Genomic DNA, 24,004 nt, shown 5'->3' with positions numbered 1-24,004 from the left:
CAGATGAGGAGCTGCTGCTAAGCGACGCGGAGGATGTGATTTCGTTTATTGATGCTGTATCGGATTATGCGGAGGACGATCGCGAATAATCAGGAGTGTGTGGAAGAGACAGTTATCGAAGCGGGTGAAAATCTACCATCAAATCAACAGAACTTTTCCCATGATTTGTTGATGGAATTGCGTGAACAGAATCGATTGGCGGACGAGAAGCTGGATATTATTTCAGAGAATGTCAAACGTCTTTGTGACTGCGTCCACATGGTGATGACAAACTCAGAAGAACAAGGAAGTCTTATACGGTTTATTCTCGATCGAGTTGGTGCCAATCGTGAGATGTTGAATAAAATTGAAAAGATTCTCCAGGGCGAATTCGAGAAAGCCAGCTCATGGTAAATATATTGACTAACATCAATAACGCTGTCATAGAACATATAAAATAACTAATTGTGTTTATGATTGATTTGTGTTAAAAGGGTGTTGTTGTTTTGTATCTGGTATGGGTATAATTGTGTTTATGTTTGATTTGTGTTAAAAGGGTGTTGTTGTTTAGTATTATTTAGGCTACCTGTGCTTTTTTTGTAGTTGGTGTATGTGTATAATCAGTGGAAAATAAAACTGAATTGAAAAAAGTTTTCAATATGACGAGTAAAAGAACACATTCAGGCGATGAATTGCTTAATTGTCAACCAGACTTTGAACAAAATCCTTCTGCAAGAACTAGATACGATCATTTGTCAAATATTGAACAGCTACAAAGCATAATCGATCAACAGATAGATGTTTTAGGTCCTGCCTATTTGGATTTAAATGCTAGATTAGAGGGTATTCTTCAAACACAGAGAAGATGTCTAAATTATTCTAATGGTAATAAAGAATGTGAGATGTTAAATCAGTCACTAGAACCATCATCACACAGTTCATCCTCATTAATATCAGGCCCCTCGGCTCTAAAGTGCATAAGCGATTAGAAGACATGATCCAAAAATATAATGACAAACTGGGGGTCTCACGACCTAACCTTTGTGAAAGATTAGAAGCAATGATAAAAAAGCACGAGGATGCTAATAATGAGGATGAGCTGATTGTTGATGCAGTACAGACTGGTGGTGTAAGCAATATTTCATCAGACACGAATGACCCCCATGTAGGTTTAAGTCAGAATAATATTGAAACATTGGTTAGAAGCGGAGGTGTTGTAAATGATTTCACAATTGTACCAAGACCGCGTTTCAATGGCATAGAGATACACAGGGCTCTAAATTTAAGGGATTTAATATCTACAGACCTTGCTGAATACAGTACCTCTGTGCACAATGCATTGTCAGAGATGGTGTCATTTTCCAGACAGATGGGCGGTGAATCCAGTTTTATTAATATTTCACTGAGAGGCCCCAGTCTGAAATCTGATGTAAACTGTGTATTATCACCTAGCAATGGCTATAACGAACGCATTTTTGTTGAACAATTTGAAAAAATTATGCAGAGCAATCGCGAAAGTGATGGCCGGCGACAGTTTGCAGTTACACGCATCCATAGCCAGAAGTAGGAGCGGTGGTGCTTCGTAGGAAGCTAGTTGATATAGCACATGATGGCGTGATTAGAAGAAAAAGAATGCATTTATTCTGTCCTGTCAATACGTCAAACAACCTGTGTTTTTCATTATGTCTAGCATATTTTCTCGACCCTCAGATTTCCCATGACAACTTAGAAAGGCGGGGTGAATCCATTCAGAGTGCTGGCGGTTTCACACCTCGGGATAAAATAGGTCTAGGAGACATTGCAAAATTTGAGCGTGCATTAGACATAAAAATTGTTGTCTTTTACAGGTCAACCGATGGAAAGTTGGAAAAATATAAAACTTCAGATGAGCCACACACCAAAACAGCATATCTTTACATTCATGATTCTCATTATTACATGATAAAGAATCTGAAAGCCTTTATAGGGTCTGCATATGTGTGTGATTTCTGTTACACAGGTTATCTGAGCAGACAGAATCATGATTGTAAATATGTGTGCTCTGTTTGCAACGATAGTGAGTGCTACAAACAGCCTAAAAGCATAATACACTGTCAAGACTGTTTAGCGTTATTGCAGATCTAGATACTGTTTTAATGCTCATAAAATAGTACCCCCTACGGACGATGATTGTGGTAGATCTCCTTGCGATACTACAAAATATTGTCGTAAATGCAATAAGCGTTACCATACAGCCAAAAACCCCAAACCTCATAACTGTCCAAATGATAAATGTCTACATTCTTGGGGATGATGTAAGCCACGAAGGCCTACACCAGTGCTTCATACAGCCTACCATACCCAAGGAATATACAGATCGTTACATTTTCTATGATTTTGAAACACGATGTGATAATGGTAAACATATAGCAAATTATGTGTGTGCCATGACTTTTGATGGTGAGACATTTGAATTTGGAGGTGAGGGATGTGTGAGACAACTTCGTTTGGAGGTTTAGACAGCCGAGGTACAAAAATTACACTTGGATTGCACACAATGCAAGCGGGTTTGACAACTTTTTAATTCTGGAGTATTTTTGCAATGCAGGACTCCAACTTAACATAGTAATGCAGGGCTGTAGAACCATTTTCATGTATGATGAGACTTTTAGGCAACGTTTTATCGATTCTTACTCATTCCTCCACATGGCTCTGTCTAAGATGCCATCTGCGTTAAATTTGGAAAATGAAGAAAAGGCTTCTTTCCTCACTATTTCAACAGACAGGAAAATCAGACTTATATAGGTCCATACCCTGCTAAAAACTACTACGGGTACAACTCCATGACAGATAGTGCCAGGACAAAATTTGATCAGTGAGTGCGAAACAGTCGATGGTGAAGTCTTTGATTTCAAAAAGAGATTGGCATCTACTGCATGAATGGCGTCGTTTTATTACGTGAAGCATGCATTAAATTTAGAGATGAATTCCTACGATGCACGAGGTAGATCCTTTCAGCTACGTGACTCTTGCTAGTTGCTGTATGGGTGCTTACAAGACGCAATTTCTTTCTAGAAATACACTGGCTCTGACACATAATAATGCATACGTCAATCAGTATAAGACATTCTCTAACATCTCTATTGAATGGCTTGAGTATGTGAAAAAACACGTGGCGTAGACATTCACCACAGCTGAATCACGGTGAAGTGAAATTTGGAGAGTACTTTGTTGATGGATATTACGAAAAAGATGGTGTACGAAAAGCTCTAGAATTTGCGGATGTTTTCACCACGGTCACGAGTGTCGTTACAGATCTGACTATGTAAACCCCTGTCAAAAGTGTCTTTTGGAGTGCTCAGGATGCAGTTTAATGACAAGATTGATGTTTTGCAGAACGCATACTGTTTAGGCGTTGAGGTGATGCATGAGTGTGTATGGAAGAATCTTAAGCAAACTGACCCTCATGTAATTGCGTTTATGACCACTTATTCGGCACCTGAGAGACTGAAACCACGTGATGCACTCTTTGGGGGCGTACAAATGCTTACAAGTTGTACCACAAAACTTCAGAAAATGAAAAGATCAGATATGTTGATTTCACGAGTCTTTATCCTTACTGTCAGGCTCGAAAAAGCTACCCTGTTGGACATCCTGAAATAATTTTCAAGGATTTTGAACCCCTTGAAAATTATTACGGACTTATTAAGGCCACAATGCTACCCCCCCGAAAATTGCTTCATCCTGTGCTTCCTTACAGGTGTGCAGGAAACTTATGTTTCCTCTATGCAGAACATGCGTTGAGAAACAAATCAATGTAACATCTTGTACGCATACAGATGAGGAGAGGTCTATCTCAGGCTGCTGGGTGAGCATTGAATTGTTGAAGGCGATTGAGAAGGGGTATCTTGTAATGGAGGTCTCAGAGGTGTGGCACTTTGCAGAGAAATCGGAAACACTGTTTTCCGATTATGTAAAGACCTTTCTGAAATTTAAACAGGAGGCCTCAGACTATCCCTCTCACGTAGTCACCGATTCAGACAAAAAGCCTATATCGATGATTACTTTAAAAAGAAGGGGTTAACCTCGATCCTGCAAAGATCTGTCACAACCCTGCTCAGAGATCTATCAACAAATTGTTGCTGAATAGTCTGTGGGGGCGTTTTCAATGAGAGAAAATCTACCCACTTCTAAACTTTTGAAAGACCCAGAAGAATTTGCTCACATCATATTTGGCTGTCAGTATGGCGTTAAATATTTCACATTAGGTGTCTGATGAAATTGCGCTGGTGCAGTACAAACATGACGATGGAGCCATGTACAACACACGGGATGTGAATATATTTCTGGGGGCCTTTACAACAGCACATGCACGGTTAGAATTGTATAGCCTTATGGATAAATTGGGTGACAGATTGTTGTATAGCGACACAGACAGCGTTATCTTTATCTCTAGAGGCGGTGATTGGGAACCTCCTCTGGGTCCTTATTTAGGAGATCTGACTGGCGAAATCGGCAATGATGATCACATCACAGAATTTTGTTCAGGAGGGCCTAAAACATACTGGATATCGCACTGCAAAAGGTAAAGTGTGTATGAAAGCAAAGGGTATAACTTTGAATGCTGAAAATTCTATGGCGATTAGATTAGACACTTTGATCGGTCTTGTTGACAGTTATGTAAAATCGCATGACACCAAACACGTCCTAGCCTACACAGACAACATACGTGAGGAATAAAAAGAACTTCACTTTGCAAAACAAGTCAGTTGTTAAAAAGTTTCAAGTGGTGTATAATAAGAGGCAGCTATTCCCTGATTATACAACTCTACCATATGGCTACTAATAATTTTTAAACCACCGCAGTGTCGTGGGAGGTTGATGGTTTTGATTTTAGACTTCAACATCCTTTTTCATGTGTAATAAGTGGACCTTCAAATTCTGGAAAGTCTTATTTTGTAAAAATGTTGTTGGAAAATGCTGTAAATATGATTTCTAAAAGATTGAAAACATTGTGTACATTTATGATTGCTGGCAACCTATGTATGATGAACTGTATAAATTGTATAACATTAAATTTGTGGAAGGAATACACTAATCTCTGAATGATGATGTTTTATTACCTGTCAATAAAACAAATCTGTTAATAATTGACGACATGATGAAGGAGGCAAGTGGAAACTCTGAAGTGGAAAAGTTATTCACTCAATACGTTCACCATAGAAACCTCAAGCTATTTATATTGTGCAGAATTTATTTTTCAAGGTAAATCCAGCAGAACCATCAGTTTGAATACAAATTATTTAATATTGTTTAAGAATCCTCGTGATAACAATCAGATAAATGTGTTGGGAAAACAAATGTACCCGGAAATACAAAATATTTTATGGAATGCTATCAAGATGCTACCAACCAGCCTTTTGGATATCTCATGATAGACTATAAAGCAAAAACCCTGAATGTTTTCGATCTCAGAGCGGGGTTGCTTTCAAACCAGCCAGTAGTTTACATTCAAAAAAGAAAACCGTGATTTTGGTAAAATGTCTGCTAGACTATCTAGAAACCTCCCCTGTTAAAAATGCTATTTAAAGCGACCCCCATGCAAAAGCGTCTTATTATGCAATCAGCATCTGACGAGCTCATTTTAACATTGTGTGAGATTGCATTTAATGTACTCTATGGCACAATCCCACTAACGAACCAGCAACACAAGCGGTTGAAGAGGAGAAAGACTGAAATTAAATACATAGCCAATAAAAAGATTGGTGTGTCCAGAAAAAACGCATGCTCAACCAGAAAGGAGGATTTCTTCTTCCGCTTTTGAGCATAGCAGTCCCCTTTATTACAAGTCTGATAACGGCTAAACAAGGTTGAAGATGGAGTATGCTGAGAAGCTGTTTTTAGTGTCTCAAAACCAAATAGATAAACTGAAGATGTCCAATACCGAGAGTCTATTCAACAAACCGTGGAAGACGATCTGGATGTTGCTATAAGAAATATTTTGAATAAAGACAATTTGGATACTCATGAGAAGGCTAAGCTTTACACCTCGGCTTTACAAAGATTTTTAACGGTAGTTAAACAGGGTGATCGAGATAGTAACACATTAGCGCTTGCATTAACATCCCCAATGAGTCTCACAAAGAACAATCTGTTAACCCTGTAGAAGATATTATAGCAGATGTATTGAAAAATGTCCCATTGAGATGTGTGAAAAATGCAAGATACATCATGGATAAAATGTCTAAAGCCAAAGAAATGGCATCTTGGAGCGATTCAGGGAGTTTGTATTTAAAGGCATTACTATACAGGGATCACACATGATGGATCTTGTAAAGAGTATTACGGCTCCGCATAATATTAGGGATGACCGTAGACCTCATGGATGGACTGAGTTTTTGCAGGCAATTGCTACTTTAAACATCCCTATTCAACAGTGCCAAACCATAAGGTTAGGCGTGTAATAAGTTCATTTAAAACCAAACCGTCTACATACGCCCTCTACCTCTACGGGTCAAAGAATGTATTTAAGTACGCCTTCTTCTAAGGATTCAGATGTATCACCGTTTAAATCACCGTCTCTTGATCAAAACGTATGGCTGTCATTTTGATATTGTATAATTGTATATTCATTTTTGTACAAATTAATCATATGGTATTCAATAAAGCTATGACATTGGTACATTTGACATTGTGCTCTTTTTATTTATTTGAAGCAAACATTTACAAATCATGTGTTTAACATAAACGTCTCACCCATTTGCACACATTGCATACACTTAAATGTAGTACTATTACAATGAGTTATCCTTAGTTTTTTCACAAAATCGCGATACATATTCATCATTTTTAATTAAATCATCAGCTATAAAGCATCATAACATCATCATAAGCACGACCTCGAATCATATGATATAGAAAGAAAATACAATGATGACCACATGTGTCAGACATAAAATGCTGAACTTGTTTAGCTGAATATTGAATGCGTGTTGAATTCGTTTTTAGAAAGGCAGTGATTGATACAGGAAAGCGAATAAAATCAGGACTATTACGAAACTGTCAAAGAAAAATGCTGAACCATCCTTATTTATGTAAATTGCTAACCAGTGTTCACGGGGAGATGTGCAGGGTCTGTGTTGATTATGGCTGGCGTAGGTAATGTTCTTAAGGGGTCCTTCGGTAAATGATCACTGCGGTAGTACTCCAAGAAAATGCGTGTTTTGTGTGATTCTGTCTATAGCAGCTGTAAGTTGTATGGTATTCATGTTTTCAATTAATAGTAGTCAACAAGTACCTGTCTTCGGTTAGAAACTTCAATGATGTTGTCAAAAACAGCATAAACAATCAGATTAATGGTTCTTGGAAGCGGTTGTCTGAAGCGTACTTCTAGTCTGATATTCCCAGACTTAACCAGGGAGATGTGTTGACCACATTCTTACGTCTGGAGTGAGGTTGAAACCATAAAGTGTATAACCCTGCAGAAAATCTTCTCTGTCGATTACCAACGCTTGGTTTTTAGATGTCTTCCAGGCGAAAGTGCAAGCTGGTAAAATTCTCGCACTGCGGTGCCTGCTCCAAAGTCAGGTTGTAATGGTTTGGCGGGGTGTTGCTGACCATCCACATAAACAGCTAGAAACTCCAGATCGTAATGCTTAAATGCAAAAGGGTTTTTATCGTATGCCCCTGTAAAAGCATCATTATCGACCATACCCAATATGATGGATTTGGGTAATGTACCTAAAAACAGGTTTTCCTGGTTTGATACACGACCTCCAGCTGGTATGGAGAAATTTTTCAGGCAGACCCTGTCAATGGGGTATTTGGCAGTTGTTGAGAGTAGTGCTTGAGCGTGCCCCAGCCTCACTCCTGGTGATACAGATACTGTGATTTTAACAAACAGAGAAGCTGTCAAAATACACAGTTTGTATGCTATAGCATCACTCCTCATTAGACAAAATTCATCTTTGCCTCTTGTCAGACGGATTTTAATGTCCACCCCATTAAGCATTAGTTTTTCTTGAAAGAAAATATCACTGTGTATTGGTGATAAAAGCTCAACTACTGCACTTTCGTTGCTAAAGGCAGCCCTCTTTGTCAGACCAATGTTAGCCCCTGCGGATCAGCCTGCATCCATATGTCCGGCAGAATCTTTGTAAAATAAACCTGCTGAGAAAACACTTTCCAATGTATCTTTACCATAGTTTAAAAGGCATTCTATAATACATCGATAGGGGTAAGTGTTTGTACTCTGCTGAAATTAACCTATCACCAAGCGATACGTCAACCTGTGAAAAAATAGTGTTTCCTGGATAATTGACCAGTCCAACAGGAGTCCCATCTCTGATATTTGAACCGTCGGTTTGTGATTTTAACACGCATGTAAAGCAGTGTATTATTTAAATCTATATAATCTTCACCATTCCCGCTATGAAAAATTCCAATGGGCGCTGTCCGATATCGCAGATAGAGGAGGGATTTCAACGTATGTGTTTTTTTCAATAGCCGTCTGAGTCATCGGTACTGTAAACGGATCCAGTTCGGATTTAATACACTCTTCGGACATGGTGTGTAGTAGTGCCATGGTTTAGAATATAGTTTTAACAGATGAAAACGCTTCACAGCTCTCTTTCGTTTTAGTTGCCTAACTGCGGTTTTCTTAGGGGTTTCCTGGTTTTCTTTACCGCCTGACCACTCCTCCCCTCCTCATTCCAGGTGGTTTAGACCTCCGTTTACGTAACATAACCATTAACCCCGAACCGTCTTGAGATTTATCATTATTATTAAAGGAATGTGTCATAGCTCTGGTAACAACGTCGCTGGCTATGTTTTTAGCAGCGTTTTTAAGGTGTGGTTTGGCTATGCTGAAACCTCTTTTTAACAACGGAAGAGCCATTGAAACAAACCCCTGAAAAGGCCTCGAGCCCCGCCCCATACATGACCCCTCCCCAGAAAACCCCGGCATTCCACGCCTGCTTGAGTTTTATAATAGTTTACATAATGAGTGGGGTCCATTTGAGTACGGATTATAATACGCCATTTTTAAAGGATCGGTTGTTTCACAGGCCTGAAGTGTAGTTTAACGACGACTTTGCCGTAAGAAAATGGCACTTCCCTGTTTCTGTCGATCTTTGAGCTCAATACAAATCTCTCCAATAGAATGTTTATTCACTGACACGTAGTGTACTCTGTCATATGCAACACTGACTATTTCACGATCCGATCCAGTTATATGTACACATCTCAAAAGCGGAGCATGTGCATCACCCACAGATTGATATTCGATAATATCTGTGTACATGTACATGGTGTAAAACCCTCCATTTATGTCTGCTTGGTGTGGCGCGTACACTGGCGTAAAACCGGGTTCGATGCTTTCATTTCCAGTATAATCATTTACAGCTACCAATGGTTTCTTCGGTTATTACACCCAAAATAATGGCTAGTTTACCGTGGAATGTTAAGGAACTTCCTGGTGCCGCCATCATGAACACTTTGTTTTTCACATGATCGTAGCCAAGACGTGCATGCCGAGGTAGCATAGCATTTAGCTCCTTAATTACAAACAAAACTTCGTCATAATAACCACTTTTCAGCTTTATTTTCACAAGATGACTGATTCCATCGATAACCTCTCTGAATTGGACTTTCGCATCATCATCAGTAATAGTGTACCATGATCTAGGGTATTCAATTTCAGCCACACCCACCTCCCAACGACCTTTTAAGTTTATAGGTTTGGCTAATCTTGTTCTGTAATTTGAAATTCGGTTTTGGGTAAAGATCTAATGAAGCATTGCATGGCAATGTAACATAAAACCCTGCTTCATCCATGACCGTTTACTGCAGAAATGAAGTCAGGTAACAAATATTTTATTTTTATATGCTTTAAGAGGTTTGTAGATCTACAACAGCTTTTTCATTAACCCAGCTGTCAAACTCGGAGGCCACCCTACCCATCGTCTGAGCACCATGGATCTTTTACCGTGCTTCTTCTTGTCTAATATCTTTTCTACTTTAAAAGCTTTGTCCTTATCCACAATAATTTTTGTAACTCCTCTTCATAAAATGATCCATCGATAACGTCGCCATCATAATCAGATAGTTTGTAGACTGGTGGTTGTCGTGGTATACATTCGGTTATAGTGAAGAACTCATCTGTGTAGTTTTGTTCATAACCCTTGGTAAAAGGACCCCTCATCTTTGATATTCTAACCACGTCGCCGATTTTGAATTTAAATACAGGCATCTTCTTACACACATTACCATACAAATTGTCATAGACGACCGGTTCATTTTCTTTGTTGACATCTACAGGCCTCATTTTAATACTTCTGTGATAACTACTGTTGTATCCTTGAATAATGTCTTGTAAAACATTGATGTAGCGTTTAGAGTTTATAGCTGTTAAATAACGCCACATCCGTCCTTTTAACGTTCTATTAAAGCGTTCAATAGCGCTTGCTTTCAATTCACTCCCGTGCTGAAATGGTAAATGTTGTGTTTTTTAGTTAGTTGTTGGAAATGCTTGTTAAAAATTCCTTCCCTTGTCAGTCTGAATTTTCTGAGGATTCTACCCTCTTGTAGTATTGAATTAAATGCATTGGTCACCGCCAATCCAGTCTTGTTCTTTATACAACGTACCCATGCATATTTGCTAAACACGTCTATACATGTGAGAAGAAATTTAGTATTGTCATTTTCCGTAGAATATATTGACATATCTACCAGGTCCATTTGAAACTGTGTATCAATACCATAAACAACGACCCTATTCCTTTTAAAATGATGTCGTAGTGGTCTGTGGAGCGTATAAGCATCTTGACTGGCTAACCAGTCTGAAACTTCTTTATCACTTAGCAAATCACCACTTTCCTCTAATACACCATGTTTTAATCTACTCACACCCCCTAAAGAGCCGGGGTTTGATGGTGTGTAGTACACCTTATGCAATTGTTAGGTCATGTTATCAGATCAGACACCACCTAAATAATGAAACAGTGAATCTATAAAAGTATCCTTTTATTTTTAAAATCAGGGGTAATCATACAATACATGCTTAAATAGTCAAACAGAAACACCAACATCAACCAATGTCTAGATATTGTAGGAAATTAACGCATGTATCAGTATTTTTGTCAATCAGGTAATTAACCAGAGTATCAACATTTTCAAAGACATGACTATCACTCTGATCGTTTCTTGACAATAACATCACACATGTATCCGTCACAAATGTACATAAGCATATTATATCAGATATTTTACAGACATTATCAGCATTCAAACAATGAATTTAGAATGTTTTTAAGCAACAAACAGGGAGAATAATTCTGGTAGGCATAGACTTGTATCATTTCAGTCCAATTGTTTGATAGACCTCTGACTATATCCATGTGTTTTTTTAGACAAATCAGCCGTTTGTTAATATAGGGTTCATTTACAAGCTTGTTTTGTCCAGAACGTTCGTCATTAATGATCTTATACAGCATATTGGTTATTTCACATTGAAGTCGATGTCTCAGAATAAATGTAATCAGGCCAGTAGCTCCGCAGCAGTTCCCCATTGTTAGCATCAAACTTGTGACCCAGCCGAACAGCCTTTCCAACCGTCCACAGCGTCGTAGACAGCCTGTTCACAGGTATCATTCACCAGCTTCTCACGGATTTCACGTACTCTCTGTAGAATGTTCGGCTCCTCTCTTAGTTCACACAACACGCCTTCGACAACTCCATGGATTCTCTGAGGATGCGGTGTCAATCCAAATGGTTTTAAAGCCTGGCCGATGACTTGGTTTAACACAGGTTTAAACAGTTTACTGGAAATTTCTTCAAAATGAGTGTAAAAGAAATACTTGTCAGGATCAAACAAGCACGTGTGCTGGATCTGACTGGGGTGATCCACTTCACAACCGTAGCACAACTCTTTTAACTTTAAATCGAGGAGATGATCCAGAATGACCACTATGACTGCTTTTATGAAATTGAACCCCTTCACACCAATAATGCCATCCGTGTCGTCCTCTCCCTTAAGAGCCGCTGCATCCGGAAGTGGGCATCCTGATCCGTGGGATGAAATGAACGTTAGATTGCTGTAGCCAAGCTCCATGCAAAACTTGTCAAGCCAATGGCCGATGTCAGAAGACCCTACAACGGGGTCATCTCTTGCTGAAGTATCTGGGTCATTGGGTGATGCGACGGGCCCAGGAAGATATGTAGTAAAGTCTTGAGACATGTTGGTTTGAATGTTGGTTTGAAATGCGGTCAGTCACCGCCAGCCTTTAAGGTCTGTTGAAGGTGGGCGGTGTTACACGGTCACTCCCACGCTTTTTCGGGGTCAAACAGGTTGACCTTAATTACATTGTATTGGTCATTTGCATCACACCATTTAAACAGTTTGTCTATCTTTGAAAAAACATCATTCAGTATAGGAACATCTTTCCACTGAAACAAAAACTTCATTTGGAAACATTCATTGTGCTCTGTCTCTGGGAAAGGACACCCTCTGTCACTGAGACCCTGTTTGTCCTCGCTGGTAAGTATGTAGACATGGTCAGCCACCCTCTTGATAGTGTGGTTACCAAACACACGGTCTCTTGGAAATGATTCTGGAGATGCTCCATTATTCAGATCCCTCCAAACACGATTGTAAAATACATCCCAGTCCTTTTCCGTGAAATACAAACAATGGTCTTCATCCATTGCATCACCCTTGTTGAATAACTTAACAGTACAAGATGTTCTGTCAAAGTCGTACACACACAACTGTGTGTTGTTTAGATGAAATTCATATTTCAGATCTTCTAACGGCTCATGGAGAGACCTGGTCATGCCTGGACCATGACATCTCCTCGGAGCCCAATATATCTTAGTAAGTCTTTTTACATCATTTAACATTGTTTTTTTAGGAGTGCTGGGAGTAGCCATCGCACAAGTGGAAATCACAAAATACTTGCTGAATAGTTGCAATGAACAAACCCAACCCTTTTTAAATACACCGATGGGGGTATCAGAACAGACACGCCATATCACAGCATGTAGCCTACAACTACCGGAGGGGAGGGGAGGGGGGGGCGGAGGGAAAGGTCAAATGTACAGCAATTAAACCATAAATCAGGGCCATAAATCATTTTTTGTCACAACGTACATAATACATACTACTATTGGACACGCAATCATAATTAATTCTCTCAAAACAATTACACAGTCAACGTAACGGAAACGTAATTTTGCAGAACAATTCAATTTCACTGAACAATGAAGTAATGTATTCTTTTCTGATAATGTATTTACAGTATATTCACTAAATAATAGTTGTTCTTTTTTTAATAGCTTTGGTACTATTTTCACATGCAAGAGGTACATTTTAAAAACTCTTGGTACAAAACATCAAATTGATCACACTTGTAACAAAGCTAGTTGTTCTTCAAAACCTCCTAAGTGCTTTCATCAGAGTTGAACATGTTTCCTTTCATATAATCACTGTTGCAGAACACAAGATTATTGTAATGTGTAATGAGAACATTTGGTTTAATCAATCAAACACAACAGAATGATCATCTTTCAATTTAGTAATTTGATCATTCTGTTCATTATGTAGCAAACAATGCAATATACATGTTTCAAATTAACCTTTAAGATGTTGATAATTGTCTTTTTACAATACTGTAAAGTCACATTAAGAAATACACTTAGGCTACATTGCCTGACCAAATTGACATTACTGTAAATTCATAACACCTTTAACATCAACCCAATGTGTAATCAAAAAGATGTGATCAGTGAAGATGCAGTATAACGCTGGACTGACGTTCTCTGTCAATTCGGACAATACAGAATATGTTGTCAATACGAGACAGTAAGAATTCTGTAACAAGTACATTAATGTACACTGTAATGTCATTTACAGTTCCATACTGTTCTGAACTCTTGCAGTGCATGAATGAATTGACAGTTTACACTTTCAGATTGGGGTGAGTAATTGCATTTACTTTTAGTCATTTAGCAGAGACTTTAGTGACTTATAAATGAGAGAGACAGTAACATTTGTCACAGTCCTGTAATTTGCTTTAGTTGCAGTATTTAGGCCTTTGTTTACTGAATCACATAGTGGACATTGATGGCCCAGATATAATTGGGCTCACCAGTTCCTGCCCTATTCCTCTCTCTGTTTCCCACCTCTGTGACCTCTCTGACTGGCCTCCAGTTTACAAATTAATTGTTTGGTTCCTCTTCCTTGCAGTCTATCCTGCTCAATGTTGATAAATTGTAAATGTTCACACAATCGGAATGCATATGGTATATACTGTAAACAATAGTGGTTACGTATTATGTAAATTAGCAATACTGTAACAAATTCATTATGTTTCCTGTTCTGATCATGTGATTTACTGTAGATGTTAATATTTTACAAACACATAAAATAGTTAAACCAGTTGAAAATCAATAAGAAAATCATTAGACAATGACAGACAAATGTATTAATCTGAACGAGAACAGATGCGAACAAAATGTTTGATGTTAATATCATCATGAATGGTAGTTACTTTCAATGAAAGGTATATATAGATTAAACACGTATTCAGTGAAAATGTTAATTGTGATTTTATTTTTTGTACTCAATTAAAAATATGCTGAATTGTTTGAAAAACATCTAGGTTACTGTTGTAACCCCCGTTCCCTGATGGAGGGAATGAGATGGTGTGTCAATGTAGTGACACTAGGGGTCTCTCTTGAGAGCCTCGGTTGCCTCTTAACTTGCGAAAAGGCCAATGAAAAATTGGCGAACAGAATTTGCATGTCCCTTCCCCGGACATACGGGTACAAAGGAGGGCGCAATACAGCTGTTCAATCAGGTTTTGCACTGAGGAGCCGAGAATAAGATTCGGCCATTACAGCGGTTGATACAGTGTTGTGGCAAGAGGGACACAACATCTCGTTCCCACCATCAGGGAATGGGGGATACAACAGTAACCTAGACATTCCCCTTCTGTCACTCACTCGACGTTGTGTCGATGTAGTGACACTAGGGGTCCCTATCCAATAACGGCATGACACTGAACCATGTTACATGAACTGGTGATGCAGGTGCAAGCAAGCTGTTGCATGGCAAAGGAGAAGACCGCATCAGGCTGCACGTAACCTTCCCCAACGACCCATAACACGTCGTATACATTTTAGGTTCCCGGCATCCCTGAGGTGTTCGCCTCAGAGGAGGGGAAAGGCATTATGTGCAAGCGGTACACCCGGTCAGCTGTTTCGTTTTACCGAGTTCTACATGCTCGGACCTGACAAATCACAGAACGAGACCGACACAACCCGGAGATTATATAATCTAGCGAAGGTATTGCGAGTTGCCCAGCCTGCCACTCTGCACATGTCTGCTAGAGAGGTGCCGTTGGCCAGTGCCCACAAGTATCCCACACTCCTCGTAGAGTGTGCTCGAACCCGCAAGGGGGCGTGTACGGCCTGGGTCTGATAGGCCAATGCAATGGCATCGACGACCCAGTGGGCAAGCCTCCGCTGTCCGCCAAAGCAAACAAAGAGCTGCTCGGAACATCTAAAGCTCTGTGTGTGGTCCAAATAGGTGCGCAAAGCATGCACCGGACACAGCAATGATAAGGCTGGGTCTGCCTCCTCCCGGAGCAGTGCTTGCATGTTCACTACCTGGACCCTGAAGGGGATCGTAGGAATCTTGGGCACATAGCCCACTCGGGGTCTTAGGATGACATGAGTATCTGCTGGACCGAACTCCAGGCAAGTGTCGCTGACAGAGAACCCTTGCAAGTCCCTCAGGTCAATCAGGAGGGCCATCTTCAGGGAGAGGGCTTTAAGCTCCACTGACTCTAGCGGCTTGCAGGTAGCTCTCTGAAGGCCCACAAGGACCACAGAGAGATCCCATGAGTGTAACAGGCATGGCCTGGGAGGATTCAACCTTCAGGCGCCTCTAAGGAACCTGATGATCAGGTCGTACTTCCATAAGGACTTACCGTCCACTGTGTTGTGGTGAGCCGATATAGCGGCTACATAAACCTTCAAGGTGGAAGGGGACAGCTGCCCCTCCAGCCTCTCAAGCAGGAATGAGAGCACTGACCCGACTGCACACCTCTGTGGGTCTTCAGATCGGGAAGAACAACAATTTGCGAACAAACGACTTATTCCTTGCCCTCCCTGGCCTTGCAGAAGGCTTGTGCAAGTAGGCTCACTGGGGGAAATGCATACTTCCATAGACCCCGGGGCCAGCTGTGTGCCAGCATGTCTATCCCGAGGGGAGCCTCCAACAGGGAGTATCAGAGCAGGCAGTGGGAGGATTCTCGAGAGACGAACAGGTCTACCTGTGCTTTGCCCCATCGATTCTAAACCAGCTGGACCACCAGGGGGTGGAGTCTCCACTCTACACTGAGATGGCACGTCGTGACAGCGTGTCCGCTGTCGTATTGAGGCTGCTCGGGATGTGAGTGGCGTACAGCGACCTCAGCCACTGCTGATTCCAGAGGAGGAGATGGTGGGCGAGTTGCGACATGCGACGAGAGAGAAAGTCGCCTTGGCGAGTTATATATGCTACAGTCGCAGAGCTGTCTGAGCAGATCAAGACATGCGTACCCAGAAAAGGTGGGAGAAATCTCTGCAGGGCAAAAAGAAGAGCCAGCAATTCTAGGCAGTTGATGTGCCAGCCCAGCCGCGGTCCTGTCCAGGAGCCAGCGGCTGCATTCCCGAGAACAGAGGTCTGTCCAGGGGCTGAATAGCTGATGGCAGAGAAGGGTGATGGTCACACAGTATGTGCTGTGGCGCCATGCTCATATCGGGACTCGAGTATGAAACCAGTGCTGAAGCGGTCTCATATGCATCAACCCGAGCGGCGCGGCTGCCACATGCCCCCGGAGCCTCTGGAACTGCCACATTGGAACCACTGCGCCTTGTCTGAATGAACTAAGGCAGTTCAGCACCGGCTTTGTGTGCTCGCTTGTGAGGCGCGCTGTCATTGAGACTGAGTCGAAAAGAGATGCTCTGAACTGGGAAGAGCTTGCTCTTTTCTTAGTTGACCTGAAGCCCTAGGTGGCTGAGATGCTTGAGCACCTGGTCCCTGTGGGTGCACAGGGACTCTTGAGCGTGAGCTAGAATCAGCCAGTCTTCGACGTAATTGAGTATGTGGATGCCCACTTCCCTTAGCGGGGCAAGGGCTGCCTCTGCGACCTTCGTGAAGGTGCAAGGGGACAGGGAACAAGTCGAAGGGGAGGACATGATACTAGTACGTCAGGCCGTAGGACTGGTCTGAGCCGAGGCAAAATTGAGATGTGAAAGTACGCGTCCCCCAGGTCTACCGCTGCAAACCAGTTTTGATGCTAGACACATGTTAGAATACGTTTCTGCGTGAGCGTCTTGAACGGGAGTCTGTGTAAGGGCCGGTTCAGAACTCGCAGGTCCAAGATTGGCCGGAACCACTGCTTTTCTTGGGTACGATGAAGTGAGGGCCGTAGAAACCCTTCTGCATCTTGGCTAGAGGGACAGGCTCTATCGTGTCCTTGTATAAAAGGGTTGCGATTTCCGCTCGTAGTGTGATGTTGTTCTTGCTATGCACCGAAGTGAAGCGGATGCTGCTGAAACGGGGCGGGAGCCTGGTGAACTGAATCATGTAGCTGAGTCGGATTGTCCTGGCAAGCCAGCGTGATGGGTTGGAAAGTGTAAGCGATGCATCCAAGCTCTGAGCACTAGGGGGAGCGATCACGTTTGACATACTTGGTGGGGCTTCGCTGTGGAGAGAAGCAGGTAATGTTATTTCGTGGAGCAAAGAAAGCGGGCTTTGTCAGTAGAGACCCCTTGTGTCACTACATCGACACAACATAGAGTGAGTGACAGAAGGGGAACTGCATTATGATCTGTTGTGATATTAGTACTAAGAGTTTTGACAATTTACCACTTTTGAAAATAGTACCAAAGCAAATAAAAAACAATGGTAACATAAAAACCATAGATGTGTTCTCTTTTGAATTCATAGAATTTTCAGCAATAGTAAAGCGATAGTGTGCTGTGAAAGGAACTATACAAATATAAATGACTTGACAACATCATTAGAGGGACTCTCAGATCATATGAGCCTCTTCTGTGTCTTTTTTACTCTACTCTCTACTCCGTGCTGTCCTCTTTCTCTCTGTTCACCATCATTACAGCATCTCCATTTGGTCTTTCCTTAACTCTTTCAAAACTTTCCAGTTTCCTCATCACTTCTTCCTCCAATTTCCTTTCCCTTGAAGGGTGAGGGTCAAAATCCCTTGGCTCTTCAGATATATCAATACATATATATATATATATATACAGTGAGGAAAATAAGTATTTGAACACCCTGCTATTTTGCAAGTTCTCCCACTTGGAAATCATGGAGGGGTCTGAAATTGTCATCGTAGGTGCATGTCCACTGTGAGAGACATAATCTAAAAAAAAAAAATCCAGAAATCACAATGTATGATTTTTTAACTATTTATTTGTATGATACAGCTGCAAATAAGTATTTGAACACCTGTCTATCAGCTAGAATTCTGACCCTCAAAGACCTGTTAGTCTGCCTTTAAAATGTCCACCTCCACTCCATTTATTATCCTAAATTAGATGCACCTGTTTGAGGTCGTTAGCTGCATAAAGACACCTGTCCACCCCATACAATCAGTAAGAATCCAACTACTAACATGGCCAAGACCAAAGAGCTGTCCATAGACACTAGAGACAAAATTGTACACCTCCACAAGGCTGGAAAGGGCTACGGGGAAATTGCCAAGCAGATTGGTGAAAAAAGGTCCACTGTTGGAGCAATCATTAGAAAATGGAAGAAGCTAAACATGACTGTCAATCTCCCTCGGACTGGGGCTCCATGCAAGATCTCACCTCGTGGGGTCTCAATGATCCTAAGAAAGGTGAGAAATCAGCCCAGAACTACATGGGAGGAGCTGGTCAATGACCTGAAAAGAGCTGGGACCACCGTTTCCAAGGTTACTGTTGAAAAAATACACTAAGACGTCACGGTTTGAAATCATGCATGGCACGGAAGGTTCCCCTGCTTAAACCAGCACATGTCAAGGCCCGTCTTAAGTTTGCTAATGACCATTTGGATGATCCAGAGGAGTCATGGGAGAAAGTCATGTGGTCAGATGAGACCAAAATATAACTTTTTGGTCATAATTCCACTAACCGTGTTTGGAGGAAGAAGAATGATGAGTACCATCCCAAGAACACCATCCCTACTGTGAAGCATGGGGGTGGTAGCATCATGCTTTGGGGGTGTTTTTCTGCACATGGGACAGGGCACTGTATTAAGGAGAGGATGACCGGGGCCATGTATTGCGAGATTTTGGGGAACAACCTCCTTCCATCAGTTAGAGCATTGAAGATGGGTCGAGGCTGGGTCTTCTTCCAACATGACAATGACCCGAAGCACACAGCCAGGATAACCAAGGAGTGGCTCTGTAAGAAGCATATCAAGGTTCTGGCGTGGCCTAGCCAGTCTCTAGAACTAAACCCAATAGAGAATCTTTGGAGGGAGCTCAAACTCCGTGTTTCTCAGCGACAGCCCAGAAACCTGACTGATCTAGAGAAGATCTGTGTGGAGGAGTGGGCCAAAATCCCTCCTGCAGTGTGTGCAAACCTGGTGAAAAACTACAGGAAACGTTTGACCTCTGTAATTGCAAACAAAGGCTACTGTACCAAATATTAACATTGCTTTTCTCAGGTGTTCAAATACTTATTTGCAGCTGTATCATACAAATAAATAGTTAAAAAATCATACATTGTGATTTCTGGATGTTTTTTTTTAGATTATGTCTCTCACAGTGGACATGCACCTACGATGACAATTTCAGACCCCTCCATGATTTCTAAGTGGGAGAACTTGCAAAATAGCAGGGTGTTCAAATACTTATTTTCCTCACTGTATATCCTTTTATATCAATATCTATCTGTATTCTGTTGCTTAACTTCTTTAATAAAGTGATGAATTAACTATATGCATGATCACATAATCAATTCTATTTTCTTATGCATAATTGAAATATACTTTGAATCATATGTGTGTTGAATGTTAATTAGTCTCTTTTAGGAACATTCCAGAGTCTCTCCGTCCTGCACGTCGGCTGAAGGTCTTTTGGGGGATAAGCTTATTTGTGATGCTGTCCCGCCTCTCAGGGGAGGGGTTCAGGGGGAATGCGTTAAACATGTGTTCCAGATGTATTCTGTGTTTGATTGTTACCTTTCCATGACTAATTATATGGTTTAAAGTCCTATGTAATAATACCTGAATAGTAGAAGTGTGATTTTCTCTTATTATTTCTTTAGGGAAGAAATGTATGTTATTTCAGCCCTCTCCTCTGCCCGAGGAGTGAATATTTTATCTCTCTGTTTTGGTTCAAATGGCCTGATAATGTGTGCTCTGGCTCTCTTGTGCCCAGAGAAGAACTGTCGTTCGTCAGTGTTTTGTGTGTGCGTTTGACCTTCTACCCAGTTTTTGAACCCAGGGATGCACACCAGGCCGACTCGAAGACGCTCACGACCATCTGCGAGGTCACTTCAGATGTAAATCTCGGGCTCGGACGACAAGTGCGCTAATTAATGTTGATAGGCCGCATAGCTGTCTATATGTTGTGACTGTATGGTCTTTTAGCCAATCAGGAGTAAAATAATGGAATGTACGTCCTTGCAAATGGTATAATTGATGTAAGATTTTGTGTAAGGTACGAGTTGCCTTTCGATCTCCTCGTGAGACTTTGCCGCTGGCTCTACCAATTTCACTGCAGACTATACTTCAGTAAATTTTTGACTCTTTTAATTGAACTTCTTGACTCCTGGTTTTCTTTCTCCATATCTGGTCCGGGCCATAACTGTTATACCCCTAACACCCTTTACCTATTTTACCTCTAGTTTGCACCTATACTTTGTCTTGTTTTTCCTCTTCTTTTTCCTTATTGCATTTCATATTTGACCCATTTTATCGATATCAAAGTCATGATAGTTGTGTGGAAAATTGTGTAAATTAATTTTCTTTTCTGTATGCATTACTAACGCAGCAGATATCAAAATCAATGGATAGGACAACCTGACGTGTTCATTTGAGAGTATGACTTTAATTTACTTGTCTGTGTTAACTCTTTTGAAAGCATGAATCTTGGATCAGAGAAATTTGTGTTTAGTGTTTCGAGAAAATGATAAAAATCAAGAAAAAAATTTGTTTAGGAAAATTCTAAAGTGTTCAGATATCTGTGTTAATTGTTTTGAGAGCAGTGACCTGAGTTTGGAGAAATGTGTAAAATCGATCGAGAAAAGCTACAATACACAAATGAAACACTATACAGAACGGTGAAATCTCCCTCAGACAGAGAACAAGGCTTACATCACAAGAGAAATATGTCTTTCCAGATAATAACTTAAAATCAATTCATTATGTTGAATTCGTGTGGATTTGTGTAATTTGAGGGTTGTGTTATATTTCAATAAGTATGCGCTATAATCTGTTGGACTGACAAAGCACTGAATAACAGCGAAATACTTCCTTGTTACATTAGCAAAAGCTAATTGAACATTGAACATAAATTAAATGTTTCTCAAGCTTGGGGAAGTCCCTCAGAAAAGCTATATATTTTTTTTGTGCATTACCAGCTATGGCCAACAGTAAATGTTTGATAAACTAATCATTATTTGCACTATATCTAGATGCTTTTCCTTAAAATTAAGTTGTTAGTAGATATTTGTTTATCCTATTCAAATCACTTATTATTTACAACTTTGCCAAGAAGATGATTTAATCGCAGTTTGGCTGCTTGAACAATTTGGATGATTAAACAATCCTAATATTCCAGCCTTGTTAATTATATGTTGTTGTTATATTTTTTTTGAGTATTATTGAAGCATTTTTCCAGTTGTGATTTAATGCCCTGATATTGTATTTATTTCAGAAACACACACATCCAACCTTTGTAAATATTCAAGTATCTGAATCCATTCAAATCTTGCCATTCTGTTCTGATTACTTTTCAACTTATTAAAAATCTTCAACTGAATGCTGTCTTCCTGAGTTGTGACTTACATCCTGAATAATATAAACTCACTCAAAAATAATAATCCTTACACTTCCAAGCTTAGAAAACTTCATTACAGTAATATACAATATGTTTGCAATCTATGTGATTGTTGCACCTACAGTTAATGTGTAACAGTAATGTTTTCTGTCTCTCTGTGCTTCTGCTGGGTATTCTCACACTCAAGTTTAATACAATTTTTGCTAAGATTCAACTAATTGCCTCAGATTCCAACAGAGTGAGCTGTATACAAACCACATAGCCTGAGGATTTGGATAAAACCTTAACATACAGAGGCTCTTCTAAATCATCACATCCTGGTAACAGTCACAAGGCACGCCTTGTGACTGTTACCATACCCATTAGAAATTTCACAGAATTTCACAGGTTTATAATGTTATTTTATTATTATTATTATTTATTAAATATGTTACAAGCACATCCATTTAGTGATGCTGGCGTTATGGAATTTAGCTAAAAAACACTCCTGCCATTACTTTTCTTGCTAACTCCATTGTTCTGTTATTATGAAGTGTGCAGAAGGAATTTCTGCTGCAGGTCTCCACAGGTTAAGCACAGAACAGGCCCAGACGACTACACACCAAAGAGATTCAAGGAAGATGCTACATGAACGAGAACAAAGACTGTAGCAACTTAAATATAAAAGCAACACACACATACACACACACACACACACACAAAACAAACACTGAATGAATCAGAGTTGTGGACCATTCAGTATTAAATTGAGAATTCCTTGTAAATGACAATTTCTGAATATGAAGTGAGGTACCAACAGGACAGAATTGTAATTCTTATGGTTAAAGGTTCTTATGGTTGCAAAGTCATTAAAAACTTGCCACCATTTACGATTTCACTGTCAGAAATTAACTTCTCCGAATAGTTTGATAGAAAGGCTTTGAAATATCGAAATAGGGGCAAGAAATTCCTGTTCAATACAAAACCAGGCAGGGACACTCTCAGCCAAAATTTGGGGTGCCCCAACCCATTCACATTCCACAAGGAGAGAGACAATCTGCTCATATTAAAACTTGACATTTTGACATATGATAAAAAATAGATTGTGTGTCAAAAATTTAATTATAAAGACCACATTCCAACATTAGTGCATCAATCGAATCCTGAATTACCTCATAACCAAACAAAGAGGAAGCGCCAACTTGAGTCCATACCTTTAAACTCAAACAGTTAATGTACGTATGCAGGGGTGTTGCTAGACATAAAGCTCACTGGGGCACAGGCCCCATTACTCATATCTCTTTTTTTCTTTCTTGAAAGACTGCTTTGTGCAAGAAGTGTGCAACACAATGCACTATTCCTACACTGCAACAAGTACTGGGAATATTTATTGAAGTATCTTCAACATACTGTACATGAACATTCTCAACATGTTTTACGGCATAAGAGGCACACACTGTTTATGGAAATAACAAAACCGGAGAAAACTTTCTTGCACATATGCATTTTACACATTACACATCAGGAAAACCTCTGTCAAGTCTATGGAATTGCATTATCCAACATCAAGCAAAATGGCCTCAGACGAAACTGCTTTAGACAAAACGTTCTCAGAATGAGCAATGAGTTGGTCGCTAGGCAGAGCTTGGTTGCTAGCTTGCGAAACTAGCTGAGCAATCTTTAACTTTATAAATGCAGAAGTGTCATTTCTATAAATTAATTACTAGCTAGCTAGCATAATTGGTTGCAAACTCAACTTAGTTGCTAGGTAATTAGCACGCAGCAGCCATAGTTACTGCCAACTGTTTATGTAGTGTCCTAAACCTACACTAGTGAATTAAATTATTAATTTCATATCCAAAAGATTAATTCATTGTTATCATACACAATCAAAGACAGCACTACAGAACAAAACATTTGTTTATTTTCTCTGCAATTCCATAGACTTGACAGAGATTTTTCCTGTGGCTTGATGCTTGAGGATGTAGTTTTTTTTATCAAGTCTTACCTCC

Source organism: Xyrauchen texanus, chromosome 6, assembly GCF_025860055.1.
Source record: "Xyrauchen texanus isolate HMW12.3.18 chromosome 6, RBS_HiC_50CHRs, whole genome shotgun sequence".
Taxonomy (NCBI): Eukaryota; Metazoa; Chordata; class Actinopteri; order Cypriniformes; family Catostomidae; genus Xyrauchen; species Xyrauchen texanus.
Note: the sequence above shows the minus strand (reverse complement) of the source record.